The sequence below is a fragment of the Mytilus galloprovincialis genome, chromosome 6 (genome assembly GCF_965363235.1).
Source record: "Mytilus galloprovincialis chromosome 6, xbMytGall1.hap1.1, whole genome shotgun sequence".
Lineage (NCBI taxonomy): Eukaryota > Metazoa > Mollusca > Bivalvia > Mytilida > Mytilidae > Mytilus > Mytilus galloprovincialis.
In genome coordinates this window covers 51537827-51562745 of record NC_134843.1, presented here as the reverse complement: position 1 = coordinate 51562745, position 24919 = coordinate 51537827, and the positions used below count along the sequence as shown (strand labels likewise).

General features: G+C 32.8%; 1 long non-coding RNA gene across 1 annotated transcript; it reads left to right on the top strand.

Annotated features, from left to right (window-relative positions):
• Nucleotides 1-11928: 11928 nt before the first annotated feature.
• LOC143079828 (uncharacterized) lies at nucleotides 11929-23770 on the top strand. Its single transcript, XR_012979495.1, has 4 exons — nucleotides 11929-12068; nucleotides 17707-17838; nucleotides 18469-18667; nucleotides 21739-23770. It is a non-coding gene; the product is annotated as an uncharacterized LOC143079828 (long non-coding RNA).
• The last annotated feature ends 1149 nt before the right edge of the window (nucleotides 23771-24919 follow it).

The window sequence follows — 24919 nt, the reverse complement described above, 5'->3', positions numbered from 1 at the left end:
AGATTTTGTTTGCTATGGATTTTTGTTGGTTAATTCTTAAAATAAGTGCACCCGTCCCCGATCATTATTTTAAACTTATAAAAAAAGGCTCGAGATCTCTTTTCTGCAAGGTATATTTTCTTATCTTTGATCCTTGGACTTATATAAAATACATTAAGATCATAGACCGTATTTACACAGACTAAGTTAAAAGGGATTAAAGTAAATAAGCAGAGAAAAATGCCTCAGGCTATACATGTATACAGGGTTCACATAGAATAGAACAAGGCTTGTATTGTTCTTTATCTTCGTCAAATAAGAGAAACTATTGTATCTGTTTAAAATTACCAACAAAAAAATCTGAAACGGTACTGCTGCATGAATTTTTTTTATATACCCTTACTAGATCAAGCAGGCAACAATTACCGAAAAGAAATGAATGTGCATTTTACAATATGGTACGATAACTTTAGCTCGCGTCATTTGGTTCAGTGGACATTTATAAAGAGATAAATGGATTAACTGTGCCATGCTACATGCGTTACATATTTGTTTTTCGTTCATTTTTTACGGTATGGGCCTTGCTCATTGTTGAATGCCGTACAGGGATCTACATGTACCGTTGTTTATTTCCGTGTCATTTTTGTCGAGCCTGCAACTTTTGTTGCAGAAAGCTCGACAAAGGGGTAGTGATCCGGCGGCGGCGGCGGCGGCGGCGGCGGCGTTAGCTAACTTCTTAAAAGGTTTATATTTTAGAAGGTGAAAGACCTGGATGCTTCATACTTTGTATATAGATGCCTCATGTTACGAAGTTTCCGTCAGCCACATGTCCAATGTCCTTGACCTCATTTTCATGGTTCAGTGACCACTTGAAAAAAACGTTCCGAATGTTTGTAATGTTGAATTCTCTCTTATTATAAGTAATAGGATAATTATATTTGGTATGTGCGTACCTTGCAAGGTCCTCATGCCCGTCAGACAGTTTTCACATGACCTCGACCTCATTTCATGGATCAGTGAACAAGGTTAAGTTTTGGTGGTCAAGTCCATATCTCGGATACTAGCAGCAATAGGGCTAGTATATTTGGTGTATGGAAGGACTGGAAGGTGTACATGTCCAACTGGCAGGTGTTATCTGCCCTTGACCTCATTTTCATGGTTCAGTGGTTATAGTTAAGTTTTTGTGTTTTGATCTGTTTTTCTCATACTTCATGCAATAGGTCTACTATATTTGTTGTATGGAATGATTGTAAAGTGTACATGTCTAGCGGGCAGATGTCATCTGACCTTGACCTCATTTTCTTGGTTCAGTGGTCAAAGTTAAGTTTTTAAGTTTTGGTCTTTTTATCTAATATTATATGCCAAAGGTCAACTATATTTGGTGTATGGAAATATATTATGATCTATATGTCAGTCCCGCAGGTTTTATTTGACCATGACCTCAATTGCACGGTTCATTGCACAGTGTTAAGTTTTTGTGTTTTGGTCTATTTTTCTTAAACTATAAGTAATAGTTCAACTATATTTGTTGTATGGAAGCTTTGTTAGCTGTACATGTCTGCCTGGTATGGTTCATCTGACCTTGACCTAAATTTCATGGTTCATTGGTCTTTGTTTAGCTATCTTGGTTAAAGTTAAGTTTATGTGACAGTTGTAATAAAGCTTTATACTTAGGACTATCAACATAATATCAATGATTAGTAAAAAAGGCGAGACATTTCAGTGTGTGCAATCTTGTGTCTCTTGTTTAGAGTTGTCTCGTTCGCAATCATACCACATCTTCTTTTTATACATTATAAGGTATTGCAAATGTTTTTACACGCTACCCATGGAAAATAAACTCTTCTTTAATATTAGCATAGAACGAATACTTTATATCACGGACAATAAATGAGGATACAAAAATAAACTGTTATCACAGAGATATGTCTCGCCTTTTTGTAATTTTGATAATGCAAATGTTGAAATTAAAATAGCAATACTTTAACATGTAAGTTATGCAAATATTAAAAGTCGATGAACAATGACTGAGTGTACATCATGCATAGGTGGATATAGGGGGGCTGGGATGCCTTGTAGGTCAGTCAGTGCCCCCCCCCCCTTAGGAAAAGTTCTGGATCCGCCACTGACATGGCTAAACAATCTCCATGGAATGAGATGTGACAAAGCTGTTACAACTTCATACCAAATACCATTGACTCATTATAAGTTGTTCCCTTTGGATTTCAAATATTTTGGCCACGAGCATCACTGAAGAGACATGTATTGTCGAAATGCGCATCTGGTGCAAGAAAATTGATACCGTTAACATGGTTAATTTTATTAAACAAATTACCTAAACACAAAAATTAACTTGTAAACTATGTAAAAGTTTCAAAGTCAATGAACCAAGATCAGGGGTGGGGCTACATAATCTCCATGGAAACAGTACTTTCAAATGCCATTACATTTGCATACCAAATAGCATTGACTTAACATTAGCAGTTCATCTTAAACTGATATAATCACAAACTAATACATGTAAACTAAGCAAAAGTTTCAAAGTCAATAGACCATGACTGAGGAGGCGGGGCCAAATATTCTCAATGGAAATGAGATGTGCTAATGCTTATACAACTGAACACCAATTAACATTGGCCTACCACTAATGGTTCCCCTTGAACTGACCTAATCACAAACGAATACAGGTTAACTTAGCAAAATTTTCAAAGTCTATAGACCATGACTAAGGGGGCGGAGCCAAAAAATCTCCATTGAAATAAGATATGCCAATGCTAATACAACTGCATACCAAATATCATTGACCTACCACGCAGCGACGTTAAGGGCGTTTCGAAAAATTTCCCATTTTTATACACAGGAAAAACCATATTGAACTGAAAGTTAATTTTCTTTGCCTAAAGGCCAAACATGCATGTTAAAAGCGTACACAGAGGGAAAAGGTTCTATTCTGAATTGCATTCCAAACTTTTATTTATAGAAAAATATAAATACATTAGTGTCACGTGACTTCAAACTGAAAGTTTACAGTAAAAAGTAAAAACTACAAAGAATCATCAAGCTACTAATAATATACAACATGTACAAATTATTGCTCACTATAATTATTTTATCTCGGAACTGACACAACACAGACTGAATATTAAATACAAATTATAGAAATATTTTGCATGTGACCGCGTCAAACTAAAACGTATACAGCAGCACTTGAGACAGCGGGGCCCCGAGACAGCATTCTGCTAATCAATGGATTTACGTGGAAAATAAATCAGTAAAATAAAAATAACCGTAAGCTTCAAGAAATAGAATACATGTAAAAATATATATGTTTAAAAAATTTATGCAAACAAATAAGAAAAAGATACAAAAAAAACGAAAAGGAACATAAAATAAAAATAATTTTTAGGAACAAAGAAAACATGGAAAATAAATAACAGTTGAAATATCAAAACCATAATTAACAAAAATAGGCTATTTTTATTAAACAAAGTTTTCTCCAGTACTTCACCTGTAAAAATATTTTATGTCAAATACGATGTAGAACTAATATAATCAATAAAGTGAGTGAGAGGTTAAAATTACAGGTAATCTGATTCTGAAATCAGTGAACCGTAATTCTAGCAACACGATTAAGATGAAAGGACCATTCACACCTGGATCTATTGATTAATGACCATACTACCTACCATAAAAATGTCGGATTATTCATATCCGACTAGACGGATTAAGACATCCATAAAAATAAGTCCCTACCCGTACTGAAGGTCAAAGTGGGCAGTCGTGATGAGCAAATTATACATATTAATTAGTCTAATATAATGGCGTCATGAAAGGCTTCTTGAATTCTTTTGATGCGATTCCTTTCTAATAATGCTGGTCATAGGAACATGAGGAAGGAGTCCCAGTTAAGGTTTATGTACCCTTCTGTAGCCATTTTTGTACGAACTTTTCAAACTTCAATTGTATCAAAACTACAGATATTATGAATAATAGAGATAGACCATTTTGTACATATTCCAAGGGGAAACTTGATGCAAAGCATTATTTTTTACTGTTCCATTGCATTTAATAGAAAAAGAGGACTTTGTGGCAAATAAATCAAGATTTTTATAGAAAATCCACAGCCTTTATCCTTGTACTCTCATATTTGGCAATTTGATGACTGATAGATATAGGATTATTGCATGCAGTGCTAGCATTGATTTCCTTATAACAAGTTTATAAATGTAGTTATTGGTTAAGACAAGTATAAATATGGCCAAAATCAAGTACACCTTTTAGGGTGCGCTCGACTTTAGTGACTCAGCACGAGGTGTTTTGGAATTTACAGGTTACTTAGAACTTTTTGTAAAAAATAAACACTAGCACATCATAGAAAATCAACTGAGTAATTTATGTTTCAAATTTTATAACAAAAATCTCTGTATTAAAGGCTGTGGATTTTCTATAAAAATCTTGATTTATTTGCCACAAAGTCCTCTTTTTCTATCAAATGCAATGAAACAGTAAAAAATAATGCTTTGCATCAAGTTTCCCCTTGGAACATGTACTAAATGGCCTATCTCTATTATTTATTATATCTTTAGTTTTGATACAATTGAGGTTTGAAAAATTCGTACAAAAATGGCTACAGAAGGGTACATAAACCTTAAGCATTATCAAAGCTTTTAAGAAATTATAATATTATTTAGACTATGACATAATCAGAAGCCGATTAAGGGGGGGGGGGGGGGCTTTTTGGGAAAAAAATTGATTGCTTATATAGGGAATCACTAAGCGTGACTGGAGCGGGCCCCCTCTTAGGTCAGTCAGTGGGTCCCCACTTATGAAAATTTCTGGATCCGCCACTGATAATGTGTAAAAAATTGTACTTTTTTACCAGCATGAAGTACATTGTATATACATTTGTAAACTTGCAATTGGTCATATTTCTGACTTGGTATTAAATGATACTGGTTCAAAGATAATTTATTCAAATTTAGAATGAACCATGGCCTAGGAAATGTACAAATAATTACCCAGATTTTTTTCTTTGCTTTCACACTATAACAGAAACAGAGGGGGGAAACCACGGAAACATTATAGAAAAAAAATGTCAAAAACATTGCACAGAAAATAAAAATAAGGAAAAACAATACACGAGAAACAACATCTCAAATATTATGGAAAAGAACTAGAATTAGATACTCTGAAAACTCAGTCGTCCTGCCCTCTGCAGTCGTTTATAATGGCCATAAAGATGTTCCTTTAAACGTCCTTAAGTTGTATGCGATTTCAAAAATAATTATTTATAAATTATAGTAATTTGAAGGTCTTTATTACATTTGACTATTTGTACATATATATGTAATTTGTACATGATCATGAACCATCAATATTCAATAGAATTGCACAACTTTTATAAGAAGCACGAGAAATAAATAGTACGACAGGAAACATGGACAATAAATAAGGGGAAACACAAGAGACCCACATCAAACCAAACACGAGACATTGAGAGAAAAAACGTCAAAACACGAAAACAAGTGAAAACAAGTGAAATAAAAAAGAAAACGTTGCATAAAATTAACCCATTACCTCCCTGTAAAATTCAAAGTTGACAAATACCACCAGCACTAAGCAGAACATAATATAATATGGACTTCACACTGATTTAATGGTGGGAGAAGAAGTTGGGGGAGGGGTACACCATATGTCAAGCTCCAGATTATGTGTTTGTTGAGCTCCAGATTACGTGTTTCAAGTTCCTTTTAAGCAAGTATGTATGCGCAGCCCCTGTGCTCCAAATTAATAGCTCCATGCATCATTATTATTTGGATTACAGCAAATGTTTCCAACCAGGCATGGCAGGCAGGCAGGACACATGCGAAACGAAAATTAGAAACAAATTTCGGGGTAAAATATGAGAATGGGCTCTTGGTATAATGCAGGGAACTTGTTTCATTCGATATATTGTTCATTTATTGACGAGACTTGATAAATTACTAAAATTGTAGATATTTGTTGTAGTCTTGTTTTGTTTTGACCACGTGTATATCATGCTTGCCATCATTGAACTCGTTTTTTTCTAATATTATACAGTTTTTCGCTCTCTGGAGCGAAAGAGAAACACAACAAGCAACGTATCTTTCATAATAAATACATGTCGTGTGGCTAACACTTACTTTTCTGATTAGATTTTCACGTAGAAGTGAAAATAATTTTCGCTGCAAATTTCTTTCCATTCTGCAAACTGCAAACATCTATTTGACGTCGATCGTCTTCTTATTGGCCACATACCACAATTGATTTCTCTATTAGTTCTTTATAACGTTTTGTCACATTAAAAAATTTGCACCATGCACTTTTGTCCAATTTTTTGTGTGTGTAATGTATAGTACCTGTCCCAAAGTATATCCAAAATTCAGAAAGATTGTAACAATCACTTTTACAAATTTAGCCAATACACATCCCTACCCCTATTGACAAGTCAAGAGATGTTCCGAAAACTGTAAATATTACCTTTTTGCACTTAGCCTAATCACTCTTTCCATATCAAAATCAGTTAAAATACAACATCCAAAAGTTTATTTCACCTCTTTTCTTTCATTTCCAGCCCATAAAAACTAACTTATCAATGAGAAAGGCAAAGAAAAAAAATAAGAAAGAATACACCTTAATTAAAGGGAACTATATTCGTGGACAACGAAAAGTAGGGTCATTAATTGTGGTCTTGGGCCTATTGGTTGATCCTCAATAGAAGGCGGGGTCCAAAAGCCGACAATATCGTCAAGAAAAACAGCTATTGCAACTCAAAGCACAAAGATACAATACTTGTATTTCGATAAATAAATTACATCATATGAATACCCGTTTTTAGTTAACAGGCATGTATGTAATTTGATTTCATACATTTTCATCGATAGACGCAGCCTCCACCATTAATGAATATATGAATACATAATGAGGTCCTTACGGGGTTATCTGCCCCTGACAAAATCTTATGTAAATCGCCTTAACATCGCTGCGCACTAGTGGTTCACCATGAACAAGACCTAATCACAAACTAAAACATTGTTGACGCCGTCGCCGCCGTTGCCGACACCGGAAACAGCATATCTATGTCTCGCTTTTTCATTTGACTCCGTCAAGGCGAGACAAAAAATGAAAACTAAGCAAATTTGTTAATCACGCATTGCCTGGATGAAAAAAATGTATTGCATTTCAGTAATTTTAATACATGTTCGTGGTTGATTGTAAACTCGTTTAAATACAATATATATTTATGTTGTCGGAAAATGTAAAAAAAAAAAATTGTATGTGCTTTAGAATCAGGAGGAAAAGTGAGTCTTTGTCGAGCTTTTCTCCTTTTTTGTGACGAGTAAAAATAATTTTATTTATAATTTTATATTTACCAACAATGTACATATATTGCGTTTATCCTGAAATTACTATCAACACTTAAAAAATAAGCTATTAAATCTAAATCAGTGTTTCTGATTCTCAAAGAAATCGTCATAGTTGAAACACGGACCGTGAAGAGGACCCTAAAAAAAGGTTTGACAAAGTAATTGATATATAACAAAATTTTATCCAAGACTGTATAGATTTACTTGTGCAACAGGATTTTTTTAATTCTAAATATGGCAAAATTAAACAGATAATTTCATCATTATGCTCTTGTTTCTCTTTTTGTCATGCACAGTTTCTGTCCAACGTCCATACAAAGGTTTATTTAAGGTATTGATATTTAAAATAAACACCTTTTAACCACATACTTATCCTAAAGGAGGGGGGCAAGAGTGACATCACCGACGAAATTTAGAATTGCATATGTATTACTTTTGCAACATATAAAAATGTCACAGGCTCGACAAAAGTGCAAACCACATATCGAATCACAGAATACAATGAATTCATTTAAATAAACGGAAAGTTGGTAGAAATCTCTGAAAATTCACAACTGGTAGATTCAGACTTTGAGAGACATTTAGAAAATCTATATAATATGATACCTTTTGTTCGAAAAGTAAAATTCGTCACTTTTATTCGCAATTAAAAAAAAAGATTTACAGAGCTGATGTACTATTTATAAGTAATTTGTATTTTATTTAGATTAAAAAAATTGGAGTGTACGCCCGGACGTTTTGACGTTAATCTACGCGCCTGTTTGAATCCCATAGAATACATAGGTCCAAAGATTTAGAATCTCGTCGATTTAAATACTAGACTAATTATATAAAGGTCCAATATGTCGTATAATCACTCATAAATTATGTCATTAATAAATATACATATCTAACGTCACAGTACCCAACTTGCACCGAGTACCAAAATTCAGCGATTCAGTATTGATATAGATATATAAATTGATGTACCTATTGTATTTAATAAGGATCAATATAGATACTGCCTAGAAATTAAGAAAATAACGGAAACTTTTGTCTGGATCATAAATAAATGTAGATGAAAATTGTCAAAATAGATGCAATTTGGGTACGGTTCCGTTCAGTGTTACATTTACCCTCATGGTCACATATAGCCTGAACGTTTATACTGTGGTATCCTTTGTGGTTTACAAAGGACGGTTCATCTTGTGCAGGGGCCAGTATCCTCGCATGGGTGCCATCAATGCATCCTATAAATCCAGGAAAACCACCATTTTCATAATAATCATTTTTAATTTCTCTCTTTCTGTCTTCTGATGGCCATTTAATGAAATCGCCTGCTTTAGAGGCAAGAACTGTTGAAACTCTAGTGATGCATCGGCTGACAGTTGATTTATCTACCCCGACCGTGTCTCCAACCACTTGCATAAAACTCCCAGTTGCATAATATCTCAGGGCAATAAGTATCTGTTCGATGGGAATACATAGTTTCATGTACCTACATCACATTATGATCAATGCATAACAAAAATATATATGCGATATTTTAGGAGTTTTTCAAATAATAAAACTGTCATTCCAAATAAATTTGCGTACATTATAAATATTCCGAAATTTTAATAAAATGTGGGTTTAGTGTGGACCAGAATAAGGGCCTTTATTGGGACTACAGTCTACGGCAATTACGTTATTTCTTTGTGGGATATTGCTTTAAAATAGTTTGCAATAATTTGGGGTTTTATTCAACAGGAAACCTCATTTTTTTACTTTCCTTTCGACATCAAAGGAATTTTGAATGAATAATTACCTTCAGTCATGATGGTTAGAATGTCAATCTTTTTATTATGAATAAAAAAAAAATCCATGAAAAATAAATGTATATTGTTTTTTATCAACCTGCTCTATATTCCTGTACAAAATTATGGCATTGACATCGTTTTTTCATATAGTTTTCCTCTCATTTTGGTTGGGTTTTTTTCGCGGGAAAATCATAAAAGACGTAAGGAGCATGTCATTTTAAAATTCCTAAAAATACGATTTGCTTGACCTGTATTGCCTGCCACAAGATTGATGACGCTGAATGGAATGTACACAAAGCAATGGAGGCCGGAAGTGGGATTTTGTGAAGTTCTAGAATGTTTTTAGACATTCAGAAGTCGGGATTGAAACGGGCATTAGAAAATTGGCATTTTTTACCAATAATTGAGAACAACAATGAAAACTTACCTTAAGAAATATTTTTTTATTCAAAAGTGCAGAAAAAACGTATTCTGCATTTGTTTTCTACGATGGAAGTAGCATAGTGACGTCAATGCGTAGTTTCCCCGTGTGTTAAGTTCAAACACAAATACCTAACGAACTGACAAGATGAACGATTTAAGACTACGGTAGGATAATATTGAATTAAAATGGTTTGTTTGGAAAAGTGTCGGCGTAGTTGGTAGTACTAGCTAGCCTATCTGGTATACAGTAGAAAACACGTTTGTATTTCAAATTTGTGAAAATCATACAAAACACAGAGTACATTGAGACTACACAGTGCGTTACACAAATGTGGAATGTCAAACTGAGCTACAGCCTACAGTAGAGGGTGACATTCTTCGGACAGTCTAGTATAGTATTTGTTTCTGATCTAAACTGTGAAAATACTGACATCATCTGAAAAAAGCAGTGTAAGCCGAGTGTTAAATATTTTGCTTCTTTTTGTTGGGTGCTCTATATCAGCTTTTACAATGTCTGTTATGAACTCTAAGCCAGCTCTCCCAAACCGATACCTTGCCCGAAGCTCACGGTCCGTCAAATCATTGATGGTGAGCATCCTTTCTCGGTATTTTTTCGGCTGATTTTGCGGTACATGGAATCCAAGCACTAGTAGGTCATCCATTTTAATTGTACTATTAAGAATTTAATAGCGCTCCTTCGTTCTATTAAATTTAATAGTGAGTTAATAGACTATTAACGTTAATTGACGTTTTTGCAACGCAGTTAATAGACTATTAAATTTAAGTGTACTTTTAATAGACTTTTAACTTTAATAGACGTTTGTGCAACCCAATACGCAAAAAAGTAATTTTTGAAATATTTTTTTTCATCAAAAGATCGTTGTTCTTCATACATTTTTATATTAAAGATATTTTGCTTTGTTTATTCTTAATAAAGGAAAAGACTGTACAAAGAGTTTAAAATATTTACCAAAAAAAAAACGCTTCATTTTTCACTTCACATGTTTAATATTTTAGGTTAACCAAAATAATATATCTTCTTAACGTTCCTTCTCATATATCGTAAATAAATTTGAAAACTGCCTATAATTATAAATATTATTACAAATATTTATGAGGTATGGGTTTAAACTTGTTTAAGACAATTCGATGAAATATTTAACTTTTAAATTTTATCAGTACAATCAAATTTTGTAAAAACACAGGTTTATTTCAAGTAATGTATCTGAAGCCCTGACCGTTTGTCATCGTCCACCAGTCTACGGCAAACGCTTTAATTTGATTCATTTGTAAAAATAGCACGACAACTATTTTTTCCAAGCAGGTGTATCAATGTTAATGTCAGGAAAAAAAAGTATATAGTTTGACAAATACGTAAATTTTCAGGAACGTTCGTAATCATTACATATCTGTAAGAAGCTGGTTATATTATTCTTTCATGATCTGAAATCTGAATTAGAATTATAGAGGTTTTTGTTGTTTCATATCTTTCGTCCAAATTCACAAATACATAGTAATAAAATATCATTTCTATCGATCATCCCGCGCGAAAGTCGTCAAAATACACAGTATTATTTTATTTAGGGGTTCACTCGATACAGTCACGTAAATTTTATTTAAGGTTAATCGAGCAAATTTATTAAATAATGATTTTTACAGTTTGTTTTTTGACTTTACACAGGGCTCATAAAGGTCTTATCTTATTGCTGTGTCCACAATTATGATTCTACGTATTTCACCTTTCGCCTGTATCTGTTTGGAAAATTCCATGGACTATTCATACACCATTTTTCATAAGGGGTTTTCATATGTCATGTCAAGATAAAACTAATAAATCGAAAATAAACTGACAACGCCATGGCTAAAAATGAAAAAGACAAACAGACAAACAATAGTACACACGACACAACATAGAAAACTAAAGAATAAGCAACACGAACCCCACCAAAAACTAGGGGTGATCTCAGGTGCTCCTGAAGGGTAAGCAGATCCTGCTCCACATGTGACACCCGTAATATTCGTTAAAAGAATTGAATATTTTAAAAATAAAATTTTATCTTTTCGAAAATACTTCGGAAACATATTTTTCTTTTACACTTTAAAGAATTTGAATTAATTCCAACATATTTATATGTAATATACAATTAATCTTTTTTATAATTTTAAAACTTATGCTATTTACCGTTGTCTGCGACAAATAATCATTTCTTTCTGATAAAGTCAAAATTCTAAAAAACATTAATATATATATATGTTATATAACTGTGTACATTGATCAGGATGTTAATGACAACATACACCTAAAATTATTTTTGGTCTATCCCGTTTAACACATGACATTTCCGAGGGAAATCCTTCTATTAAGATCGTAATTTTATGGACGTAAATTTGGATTAATGCATATGTAATGTGAAATATATTGTTCTTTGTGTATATATTTTTGATGAATTGAAAGGATTGAATGTGACACTATTTTCTTCAACAAAATTTGACATTTTAGGTTTGTACACATTTAGTCTCTACTCTGGTCTATAATCACAACTGAAGGGGTACATGTGCTGCGTAATCCCATCACATTTCAACCAACAAAAAACTATTGAATAAACTTTTATCAGCTGTATAGGGACATATCTATATTTATTGCATCTAAAAACTGACAAAATCAGTGGAAACCGTGTATTCGCGAATTCTATGTTTTTGACCTGCTATGGACGCCGGATTCCATATAACATTGTATTTTAAGGGCTACACTAAAGACCTGAAAAGACATACGACTCAAATTATTCAAATTACAATAACTTTTTTATTATTCAATGGAATTTCCTCAAGTTAGAATTTTATTAATTGTAAATATCCATTTTTCATTAAAATTTAAATGTTTTAAGTTAAAATTATCTTTTTTTACGACCAAGATTGGACCTGGACGGATAAATGAAAAGACCTGAACGGACCTGAAAATCCATGGTCGAACTTATTCAAACTTCAATAGAAATGTTTTAATATTAAATGGATATCTTTCAACTTTTGATTTTGTGAAACAAAAGTTCAACATAATGATAATATTAAAAAAACAATTATGAAAAATTTCGTTGGGGTGTCAAAACTCGGACCTGAATGGAGAATTAAAAATTTGAATATGCCTAAAATTCAATAATAATAAAAAAAATTTAAAGAAAATAAAAACATAGACGAAAAATATGGTTGTTAACTTTTCATGTTCGATGTCATTTTGGTCTCTTGTAGAGGTTTGTTTCATTGGGATCACACCACATCTTCTTTTTAATTTTTATTGACGTGAGAAACTAATAGGTTACTCAAAACTGATCGTTGGAAACTATACTTGTTAACATACAAAATATCATTAAAAACAAATATGTAACACATCAACAAACGACAATAACTAAATTACAGGCTCCGGACTTGGGACAGGCACATACATACAGAATGTGGCGGGGTTAAACATGTTAGCGGCATCCTAATCCTATCTTAACAAGTAACAGTGGTGTAACAGTACAACAAAAGAACAAATAATGAAAATCAGTTGAAAAAGGCTTAACTCATCAGATGGATACAAACAGAAATACTTCACAGAGTGAACGTGGTCGGGTACTTGTATATCCCAACAACAAAAAGACACTAAGTACAGATCTGAGAGTATTCGCAGTTACCGACAGATAGTTCAAAGCCACTAACAACTAATTAAAAAAATCTTGCATCCAAGACTTCATTATCAATCCGTACACATCCAACATCCAATGGATTTAGTATAAATACGTCATAAACAGTTAGAGAAAAACATGGCCTTGTGCAATGTCTAGATACAGGTATCGACAGATTGTAGATCTATGAATGTGTATATGTATATATCAATAATATTTAGTTTGCTATTAATTTACTGATAACAAAATCAATATGCATACCAAAAAAATCAATATTCAATGACCTAATTACAGTGTTGAATTGGTAACCTTTTAGAATAAGTTTGTTTAAAGGGGCACTAGATACGAGATATATAAATTATCTAATATATATATTTTTTTTTGCTCAATCATTAATGAAATGCAAATAGTGAAATAATAATTTCGCTTTTAGCAGCCAGTATGGTTCAATTTTGTCAAAATAAGCTTAAAAACATTGATTATGAATTTTTCACTTGCAAGTGAATAATTCGACTTCATTGAATCCGTATTCATGTGAACTTCAATTTAACCCCTCAGCTTGAGATGGATAACACGTGAATTGTATTTGTAAAGTTTTTTAAAGGAAAAGAGTGTGAACATTGAAAGTGAAACAAAGGTAAATCATTTTATTGACTGATTCGATCCACAAAAAATCGTTGTTATACAGGTAAAAACAGTTATTTAACATCTATGATATGAAATTAAATAGACTTAGAAAAATCTAACAGCACGAGTTTGCTTATTAATCTATTTATATCTACATTTATGTTTACATCGCTTATATGGTTATCGGATGACTTTGGAGGTCAACTCAATAGTTACTAAGATGTCGTCTAGACAAAAATACGCACGAAACGAAGCTACGTGTTTTCATGCCAATGCCTGTTAATTGTTTATTTTAGACTTTTGAGAGTTTGGATACATGTTTTACATTGTTATAAATCAAATATGAGAATTTGATTGAAATCGGTGAACATGAATGTGACAGCTAGTACCCCTTTAAAGGATCGATACATTTATCAGGATCTTTTCTACATTTCCTGGCACGGTAAACAATATTTCCGTAAAATTGAGAATTTGCTTTCCCGTGAGAAATAAGTTTTCTACAGGAACAACCAAATATTTGAATCTATAGAAGAATTTAGTAAAGATTTAAAGTAATTTATGGTAACAAAATCCCTGACTTAATAATTTAACAGTAATAAATGGATAACGTTCATTGAAATCAAAAACGCCACAACCGACACAGCATAGCGAACGAGTTGTGATACATAAACACCAAAAAAGGGTGCCAAAGGAACATCACCATCCAAACAAGGGAAATAAACAATAGGGAAAGAAAAATCCTCCCTTTTGTCGTATTTTTTGTGTAGAGTTTCCCTTGTAAAACTGAACTATCTTAATCTAGAAAAGGGACAGTTATTGCCGTTTATGTTTGATGTATTCAAAATAAGTTCCTTTGTATAGATTTCGGCAGTATATTAAGAAAAGTCTTGATTGTTTAACGCAATTATCTCATCAAGAAAATTGTAAGTGTGATTAATTTTATAGTCATTTTGCCTTGTATATTCTAAGAGAAAAAACGACTGTACCAAGAATTTAATATAATTTTTTGGAATAACTTCATGTTTCACTTCTCATGTTTAATCTTTCATATATTCTAAATATGTCTTTTACATGTTCTTGATCAAATATTGTAAATAAATTTTAAAGTGACTTCCTATAATTACACAATATTTAAGAAGGTATGCGTTTAAGGTAGTATAGGTGTCTTTCGCCATCTTGGATTGTGAAATAGCAGAGCACCTAAGGTCAAGATTTTCAATCAAGTCAGCAAAATTTGATGAGAAATGCAATTAACTAATGTGAATTTTCGTTAAAAAGAACAAAATTAATGTATAAGATTTTAGCTTATAATTATTTATATTTTTACAAACGTAGATTAATTTTTTGGCTTGATTTCAATGACGTATTAACAGGAGGCAGGGGCGTAGCTGCCGTTAGGCACTTTAGGCACGTGCCTACACATAATTTTTTCACAATTTTTTGTTTTATTAAAAAAAATAATAAACAACGTTATCTGTAGATGAACGTCAGTGAAGTTGTCAAAACTCTTTGATTATTGAATGTCATGTGTACACTAGTCTCTCGTTCTTAGTGAATGAAATATTGGATATAATTGAATGTTTTTTTTATGATTTTACCTTATATTGAAAGTATAAACTAGAACTTTGGTTCAGATCAGTTCACTTCTATCAACAAAAGCTTGAATGAACCTCAACTTAAAAACATGAGTTTTTTTAATAAGTTGTTGTTAGTGTTCAACTAGTTTTCCGCTTTGTCTTCACCGGACTTGCCAATGTTGGTCGTGCGTTTGGCTGTGCAGGATGTATAAATACGCAGTCACGTCTGGTAAGAATGGGGACATTAACTCCGATGCCTAATTGTAGAGAGGATGCCACTCTTTGATGAGTTCGTAGTTGGCTACTGAAAGGCGAAATTTCTGCTCCTATCCAATAATCCCTCATTTTCCAATGCATGGCATTTTCAAATTTCCAGACATTCGTTCTGGACGACACCTATTACAGGACCTAGCTCCCTGTTGTATTTATTGTAATATTTTTTTTGTCCTGAACTTGCATAAATATTTGACACTGGATGTTTAAAAATCAATCAATCAACTAGCTTTCAGTAATTGTGAGTACTCTCAGATCTGCGTGCAATGACCACAATTATTTAAATTCCTAAGCAGGTATAAACAGGATATAAAGAAATACGAATTTCTTGAATTTTGTTACGATAGTATGAACAGGACAGAACTTTTGCATTAGGCATCGACTATGTGTGTATGTGTGGCTAGGGTGAAGGTTTAAGAATTAAAAGATTGATGGTTTTTGTCTAGCCAAAAGGGTAGTTTTATTATATAGTAATACCAGTGTTTACGTACCTATTTTTTTTTTAATGAAGGATCGTCACAATCTTACATATAGCTTGTTGTTCGGTGTGAGCCAATGCTCCGTGTTGAAGGCCGTACATTGAACTACAATGCTTTAATTTTATAAATTGTTATTTGGATGGAGAGTTGTCTCATTGGCACTCACACTACATCTTCCTGTATCTATATCAATCAGAACGGTATAGATATGAAAATACCAAACAGGGTGTACTGCTTAATTAAAGGGATGCGCTTATCTACAGTTAGGCAATGCATATTGTAAATATTTTTTTCTTCATATTTCCGATTGTACTGCGCGTTATCTAATTCACTAGTCAGATGTTGTAGTGAATTATTCATAATTTTTCTAACTTTCATCATGTATATTATAATTATCATGATTAAATAACAAGTAAATTAATAATAATATTTTTGTGCATAAAATTTTGCAGCCAAAATGCTGAAAACCGTTTTCCGTCGGGGGGCTTCGCCCCCATGAACCCCCTACCAGGGCTCTGCCCTGGACCTATTGGGGCCTTAAGCTGCCCCCGGACCCCCTGTCGATTGGTGCCTACAGTTGACAGAATACCTAGGTATGCCCCTGGGAGGTAACACTGAAATAGAACATTGTCTAAAGAAATCTTGCATGATTTTTTATTTTTTTTATGTTTTAGTAGGAAAAAACGTACGGTTACCCTATTTTTTCTTTTGATAACCTTGAAGCATTTTCTAAAGATATCTTCTCGTTTTTTGTTTTACAATTCTATCATTTTCAAATTAGAAGGTGCGGTATAAGTGAAAATTTAGTTTAGCTTCTATTCACATAATGATGTTTTTTCCTGTATAATCCATACAAAATGTGTAATTTTTTTCACAAACTGTAGCTTGGTGACCTATCATTTCTATTATATTTATGATCATATCACAAAATATACTACGTGTTGGCATAATGAACTAATTCTATTATTTTTAATATATACTCTTATACTGCCTTAAACTTGTTAAAGCCAATTCAATAACTATTTAACTTGTAAAATTAATATGTACAATCGTATTTTCCAAGAACTTTGCACGCTTGACAGTATATCATGATAAATGGTTTATTTAACGGTTATTATTGGAATCTTTTCTCTGCATTTTATTTAAGAATTGAATGCTTCTTTTTGTAACTTTATTGGCCCGGGGGTGTAAAAGCGTTGACCGAAGTACATTTTGAATGAAGCGCGGAAATGTGCGCACGGTCAACGCTTTTACAACCCTATGAAGTTATAAAAAGAAGCATTCAATACTTATAATTACATTTTAGCTATGATCATGAAAACACGAATTTTATGATTTTTTTTTTATTTAATTCACCTGTGCACTTTATTGTGGGACCACTTGTTATCATGAATGAAAAATTTTATTGAGTAATGCAATTGCTTACGGAATAACACGTGATGTGCAGTTAGCCAATTAGAATGAAGTATTATAATGAAACATACATCTAATGTAATTATTATTTTATTGCATATTTCTTTCAGACTAAGGGATTTCATTGAAATCAATTACCATGGACGCTTTTAAATATTTCGGGGAACTTTATGGATGTAAAATGCCAGTTGATGATTCAAAAAATATCAAAGATATGGTCCAAGATGTTGCGTCCAATAAAGGTAGGTGACAAAGCATTTCATTTTTTTTTTCAACAATATTCCTTCACAATTTGAATAATTTGATTCGTATGGGAATGTTCCTGTCATCATTGAATGTTTGATGAATAAAAGGAGATGTGTGTATACGTAAATATGAGACAGCAACTCATCATAAGACATCTAGAGCGCAATATACAATATTGAAGAAATAAAAGATTTCTACTAAAGTGGATGCGCTTACACTAATAAACATTAAATTTCATACCACATTATGTGTGTCAGTTGCAAAATAAATCCTGATCATTGTGTACGATATCAGGTACGCCATTATCCATAAAATTGACAAATCCACATCGATGTCGAGTAACAGTAAAATACAGGATAATTTAGAACGAAATTCAAAGGGGAAATCTAAGTAGGATATTAATTATTTGTTGAAAGACAAGTAGATGTATTCTGAAATGTAACACAAAAATTCTTTTGGAATATTTCCTACGTCAATGGTACTCTTCACAGTCAATGGAAGCATTACATCACAATATTGATACTGCTGACTTTTTTGAAAAGGAGTATATCCAATAAAAACAAATATATATTATTTTTATTATTATTATTTTGTATTTTATATTGTGTTTGTGTGATTATTCACAGCCGAAAAATCTGATGGAGATCAATTGAATAGTACAGGGTCCAATCTTTTACCGACAACCTTGAAAGAACTCATTGAAGTAATGAATGACCTGAGAATAAGAAAACAGCGTATGAAAGCAAAATCAACAAATCACAGCAGGGAATGGTGTAATATCATCAAATCAGAAAGGGAAGATGACGTGAATGTTATAGATTTCAAGTAAGTAAGACGATACTCGATCGGTCGAATTGCATGTTGCTTTAAACTTTTGTCAGGAATGATTTATAGTATGACTCATTGCCATATTAGATATCAAAAATAAAACACTGCGTGGCTCAAACGAGTGTGCATCGGCGTTCTGTAACAAGTGGTCTTCTTTTTTGTAATAAATAAACTCACCATAGATACCAGGACTAAATTTTGTATATACGCCAGACGCGCGTTTCGTCTACAAAAGACTCATCAGTGACGCTCGAATCCAAAAAATTTAAAAAGGCCAAATAAAGTACGAAGTTGAAGAACATTGAGGACCAAAATTTCTAAAAGTTTTGCCAAATCCAGTTAAGTTAATCTATGCCTGAGGTAGAAAAGCCTTAGTATTTCAAAAATTCTAAATTTTGTAAACAGTTTTTATAAATATAACCATATCAATGATAATTCATATCAGCAAAAAAAGTGCTGACTACTGGGCTGGTGATAATTACGGCGAGTGGAAAATCGTTGAACATGAAGATCGAGAGAGAGTAAGATAGTGCCTCATTTTATTCGAAATTTGAAAAGTATTGTCATAGATCTATACTATAGCATCCTTTAGATGTCCACAAGACATTGATTACTCTTTCAGATATCAATCTGTATATTTGTGAATAGTGTCTCACATATAAGGGTCAATGACGCAGCAACCCAACGACAAAAATAACCAAAATATATTTATTATAGATATGTGGTATGAGTGTCAATGAAACAACTCTCCATCCAAATAACAATTTATCTATACCTATGTATCTTGTCATACTTTGAATGACAAAATTATTTTATGATGTGACTCTGTACCTATGTATCTTGTCATACTTTGAATGACAAAATTATTTTATTCATTAATATTACTTTTACTGTTAACCAACTTTTTTTGTGATATACATTTTACGTGACTCTGTACTTATGTATCACGTCATACTTTGAACCACACTATTATTTTATTTATTATTATTACTTTAACTGCTAAGTCAGTGTTTGTTATATCTATTTTGCGTGACTGTATTTGTGCATCCCGTCATACTTTGAACGACAAAATTATTTCATGTCTACCTGTGCGAATTTCAAACGCGCAATTTTACACCAGTACCCATACCCTCCTTCCTTGATGGGTGCATTTTACATAGACAAATATAATCGTATAATATAATCAAAATGAGGATGTTAATTTGATGTATGCCTTTTTGTGCTTCTTCGTTACATTTGTTGTTTTTATAGTGATTAAGATGATAACACAATGTTGACTGATGTACCCCTATTTTTGACATTTTTACCTATTATGTCTGTTTGTTTTGTTCACGCATCGGTGACTATATAATGGAATTTGATGCGACTGTCATACAAGTGAGAGGTTTAGCTAGCTATAAAACCAGGTTCAATCCACCATTTTCTACATTTGAAAATGCCTGTACCAAGTCAGGAATATGACAGTTCTTGTCCATTCGTTTTTGATGCGTTTTGTTATTTGATTTTGCCATGTGATTATGGACTTTCCGAAATGATTTTCCTCTGAGTTCAGTATTTTTGTGATTTTTATTTTTTATAAAAGTAAACCATTATAGGTCTAGATACGGCCGTCAACACGGAGCCTTGGCTCACACCGAACAGCAAGCTATAAAACGGCCCCAAAATTTAGTAATCTAAAACCATTCAAACGGGAAAACCAACGGTCTAATCTATATAAAAATTATTGCTTTAGGGCTTAATATTATGTTTGCTTTAGGGCTTCATATTCCTTTGCACTATCTGCCAAAATTACACCATTTTGAAATCTTAAGATTAGTATTTAGACATGGGCCATGACGTTAATGGTTGGTAAATATCTATTTGTGTGAAACTTAGTTTTCCAAAAATCCATGTTTAAAATTGAATAATTATACAACTTAATACAGAAGCTCAAAAACGTAAAATGCATTATGTTGATGACGACATGATACTATACCTTAGCATTATGCATGGCATTTTGCCCTATTTAGAATTGAGATGTTTTTTGTGAACAGTTTTCGGTGCTTTCAGTCATATGCATGTGACACTTGCCAATGAAAATGTCAAGGATTTGGGTCAGATACTATGCACACAATTATGTGTTAAGAAGGAGTTTTAACCTTAATTGTTGAACTTGTCAACGTCCAAAATATGACTTTCATTATTTAAATACGAATGCCTCCAAAGCCTTGTTTAGAATCCAAAGTAATATAGAAATCGTCTCAACGAAAACTGTATCGGTGTCTTCATGACTTATCATCGAATGATGTGTTGTCCTAGACGTATAACCCTGGCCTCACAACTTTTTGGAACTTTTGGTCCTCGGCGATCTTCAACTTGGTAGTTGTTTTGGGTTTCAAACTTTTTACATCTGAGCATAGTTTTGTGTGGACGTAGCGCGGGTCTTGTGTATAAAAATATTTTTTAACCTGTTACCTTTGGATGGCTATTATCGTTTGTTTCTCTGTCCTATATTTTCTCCCATTTATCTGTTTATTTATTGTAACCCTGTCGTGTAATGTTGTAATTTTAATGTTGTAATTAACACTGCCATTAAAGCGGGAGGTTTGGCATGCCACAAAACCATGTTCAACCCACCATTTTTTTCATAAAATGCCCTGTACCAAATCAGGAAAATGGCCATTGTTACATTATAGTTCGTTTCTCTGTGTGTTACGTTTCGGTGTGGTGTCTCTGTTGTGTCGTAGTTCTCTTATATTTGATACATTTCCCTCAGTTTTAGTTTTTTAACCCGGATTTGTTTTTTTCTCTGTATCGATTTATGAATTTTAAACAGCGGTATACTACTATTGCCTTTATTTATCAATGAATTTTAACTTATAAGTAACACGATGAAAGTAACAAGTGGAAAAAACCATTAAATTGACATTTACTCACTGTGCAGTATTTATAGGACTGTGGCGTTGAAAGTCCCTTTACAACTTGTAATTAGTGTTGTTACCCTTTGATATATAATATATATATGGCTTTCTATTGTTTTCTATTGATGTATAAAATGGCATATTTTATCCTGTTACATGAAATTACAGGAATCTCAAAAACAAGATTGAAATGGAGAACGCTACAACTCTAAAAGAGGATGTAAAAAAAAGTCATTGCTGTTATGAAGCCGGCGCTACAATTAGAGAAATCCAAAATGAGCTTTGGCCACGAACTGAACGAAAAACCCCTAACGGCGGCAAGGTATTACTGAACCAAACAGGCTGTGTTGATTTGTCCATTGGTGGAACCATAGCCACTGCAGCACATGGAAATGGTCTGGATAAACCGATTATAGCCGATATGGTCAGGTCTTTCAGATTGATAACAGTTCAATCGAATTGTATCAAACAATATCAACTGGAGCCTTGCAATGGGATCACAAATAAAGAGGAATTTTCCAAAACATTTCCAGACGTCAAATTGGTTCAAGAGGATAAGTATTTCTATGCAGCTCTTGTGAATATTGGAAGCATGGGCATTGTTTATTCGTATATCTTGGAGATCCAAGACGCGTTTTATTTGAAAGAAAATCGTACAATGATGTCTTGGAAGGATGCCAAGGGGCAATTGAAGGATCTGTATAAGGATGAAGGTAACTCACTACACAGTTTTGAGCTATTTGTTTGTCCGTACCCACCAGTTGCAAGAGGGAGCATACTTGATGATCAGATTCAAGTAGTAATTTGCAAGCTAGAAAAAAGTGATGGTCCTCCAGAAGGTACGAGACCGAACTTGCACTTTATTCAACCAGAGTGGATACGTCCAGCCTTTACCGACGCGTGCGATAAAAATCCAGAGATCGTACCGTTAATGATATGCTTGATGATGAATGCAACCCAGTGCAAAGATGTTGTGATGGATGCTTGCGAAGCACTTGATCCCTTGTCTGGTCTAGCGGTTTCAGGGGAGGTCAGAGTCAGTGAATGCGCAATGGAAGTTAAAAGTGAAGATGATATGATAAAGAAAATAGATGATGTAATAGAAATGTTTCAATTAATTAGAAAAAAGAAAGCAAATCAGCTAGCAACAACACCATTTGCTGTGCGATTCTCAAAAGAATCCAAAGCATACATGGCAATGCAATATAATCGTCCAAGTATGATGATAATAAGCAACATACTAAAGGGGACCCCAGAAGCAGATGCCACATTAAAAAAATTCCGAGATACCATGATGGATAAACATAAAGGTCGTCCTCATTGGGGTATGATACAAGACATGGATAAAGGTAAACTGGGAAAAGTTTATGAAAAACCAGCTATCGATAATTTCAAAAATGCTTTGATAAAATTTGATCCTAAAGGGTTCTTCAGCAACAAATTTACAGAAACAGTGTTTGATCACGTGAAAAAGAAGTGAAAATTGTGTAAAGTACCTGATGATAATAGGCATTGTTTTGCAGTAACATTTATATCTCTTATTTTAATTTCTTTTATTTGTTAAGTATTTAAATGATTACATTGTTTTAGGTTTTTAGTTTTTTTATATATTATATTCAAATTTGAAAAGCCATCATTTGAAAATTGGTGATTTTTCCGTAGAAACGTCCTTCGCATACGATTCTTGAGTAGTGATTTTGGTTGTTTGTCATAGTATTCCAATATATTGCTGGAAATCGATATGGGGATGCTATCGAGGAATACCTACAGAGGGGCGCTTATAAATATATGTAGGATATGCAAGTGAGGCTCGATTGATATGGCTAATTGTTATACTCCATTGCTCAATATATGCAGCACAACGATTTACCATGATGGTAACAGACTATCAAACAAAATATAACTATGATCTTAGAAATCTATCCGATATGGACAATTTTAAAACATTTCTCAGTATAGGAGTTAAATTAGTTGCCAAGTTCGTTACTGATATCTTTAACATTGTGTACAAAATTTATCTGTAAATAACAAACCAATTTGTTTGCATAGATAACAGTGATAGATAATTTTCTAAGAATAATTAATCTTTAATAGTTTTGAACAAAGTGCTTCATAAGCCTATGGTTGCTTGCTGATATTTGTATTATAAATTGTATAACTATGTATATATTCAGGTAAATAAACAAATTCATATATATAAGTTTATTTTACTTTAGATTTATCGGGATATGATTGGTTAACGTACTACACGTGGTGACTATATATATTTGGTATAAGGTGCCCTATAAAATACATGGTTAGTTACCATAAAGAGTTAGCAACCATATTGGAGTAAGTAAGGAGTTACTTGCCTTTCAAAAAATAAATTTAGTCTGAAACAGAAGAAGAAACTGACAATGAACGATTGCAATACATTCATAAAGCAAATTTAAAACTAACACGTTGTTATTGTTGGCATATGTTTTTGTATAGACAAATGAAAGTAGGTTCTTAAACATGTTAAAACAGTAAGTATTGAAAACTTAATCACTTTGGTTAGTCTTAAAGCCACATGCATGAAGACAGTCGGTAAGATAAATTCGTTACACGGTGTGCTCGTGACCTAATACGATATATATGGGGTCATATATACCGTATAAGGTCACTACCACACCATGTAAGTAATAATATATAATCGTTTCGTTGAAATATACCTTTTCACTCTTTTGAACTTTTGGAAAACGTTGTTTGTGCTGTATTTAGTGTGCCGATATGGGCCTCGTCTTTAAACTTTAGTTTTGGGGTTGTGACTAGCTCAGCAATAAAACAAGTCTTACGTTACGACATTTAATAAAAGGGAGTAAAACAAAAAAGCGTTTCCGGACATCACTTTTACAATTCCGTATAACTAACATATGAGACTAAAATACACATATAATAAATATATATTTAAATATATGACATTAGACCCCTCTACCAAGACATTTGGGTTATTTTCATGCACATGTATAAAAATTGCGGTTATAAGTCGATATATATGTTGCTGGTTGGGTGATGGTAACTGACATTGTGATTTTTTTAAAACATACAAAACACTCACACATTTCACCTGCGAAAAATACTTTTTATCTAATTTTACTACATTCTGAAGCGTACAAAAAGTGTTAAAATGTCGTATGTTAAAATTTGACTCCGAATATGTTGTTTTATTGGAATGTGCAAAAGAGGCTAAATCAATATTTCGCAGTATTTGAAATTTTATACATTGAGAGTTTTAACCATAAGAGAATAAGATTTAACAACTTGTGAAAATTGGATATCGCTTGAAGGTTCGTTTATTATTATATTAAAATCAAATAACTCGAGTTGA